We start from the raw sequence: 1,191 nt of genomic DNA, 5'->3' as shown, positions 1-1,191 counted from the left end.
TGAGTGTAGGAGGGCTATTAGGAAGGTCAAGCAGAGATGGAACTCAGGCTAGCTTCCAGGACTAAGGACAACAAAAAGTCCTTTTTCAAGTACTTTGGGAGCAAGAAGAGGGCACCAGGCAATGTAGGGCCCCTGCAAGACTCAAATAGTAACCTTGTGGCTACGCCAGAAGAGAAAGCTAATATTTTTAACAGTTTCTTTGCCTCAGTTTTCTTGAACATGGACCAGAACATCCCTCCTGCCAGAGGTAGGGACAATCTCGGGGATAGTTCTGTCAGGCCTTGGGTCAGCACAGATGTAGTTAGGGATCTTCTGGAAGGGCTGGACATTTTTAAGTCTGCAGGTCCAGATGCCCTCCACCCAAGGGTGGAGAGGGAGGCTGGCAGGGGTCATCGCAGAGCCTTTGGCCCAGCTGTATGTGCATTCGCGGTCATTTGGCCAGGTGCCAGGGGATTGGAAACTAGCTAATGTAGTCCCCATTTTTAAGAAAGGGAGGAAGGAGGACCTAAGTAACTATAGGCCCGTAAGCCTCACCTCAGTCCTTGGAAAGATCTGGGAGAAAATTATCAAGGATCATATCTGTGGGGGGCCAGCAGGGGAGATCATGCTCAGGGGCAAACAGCATAGGTTCATCAAAGGCAGGTCCTGCCTGACCAACCTGATTGCCTTTTATGACCAGGTAACTAAATCCTTGGATGATGGTGTCGCCGTGGGCATAGTCTTTCTAGACTTTAGGAAGGCCCTTTGACACGGTCTCTCACCCCATTCTCATTAAAAAAATTAAGCGCTTGTGGTGTTGATGCCTACACATTTGGATGGATAAGAAACTGGCTGACGGGGCATACCCAGAGAGTAGTGGTAGATGGGTTGTACTCAACCTGGCGAAATGCGAGCAGTGGGGTCCCCCAGGGCTCAGTCCTCGGGCCCACGCTGTTTAACAACTTCATCAGTGACTTGGACGAGGGGGTGGAAAGCACGCTGTCCAAGTTTGCTGATGACACTAAGATGTGGGGTGAGATGGGCACACTTGAAAGGAGGGAGAAGCTGCAACTACATTTAGACAGACTACAAAAGTGGGCAGATGAGAATAGGATGGGGTTCAACGTAGACAAATGCAGGGTGCTGCACCTTGGGAGAAGGAATCCACACCATACATACAGGCTGGGGAAATCCCCTCTCGAAAGCACAGAA

General features: G+C 50.2%; 1 protein-coding gene across 4 annotated transcripts in view; it reads right to left on the bottom strand.

Annotated features, from left to right (window-relative positions):
- BCKDHB (branched chain keto acid dehydrogenase E1 subunit beta) overlaps positions 1 to 1,191 on the bottom strand; it is a 289,020-nt gene that overhangs the window by 268,602 nt on the left and 19,227 nt on the right. The gene's annotated exons all lie outside the window — the stretch shown is intronic.

This window comes from Alligator sinensis, unplaced genomic scaffold (genome assembly GCF_000455745.1).
Source record: "Alligator sinensis unplaced genomic scaffold, ASM45574v1 scaffold405_1, whole genome shotgun sequence".
Taxonomy (NCBI): Eukaryota; Metazoa; Chordata; order Crocodylia; family Alligatoridae; genus Alligator; species Alligator sinensis.
Note: the sequence above shows the minus strand (reverse complement) of the source record. Positions and strands in the feature narration are given on the sequence as shown.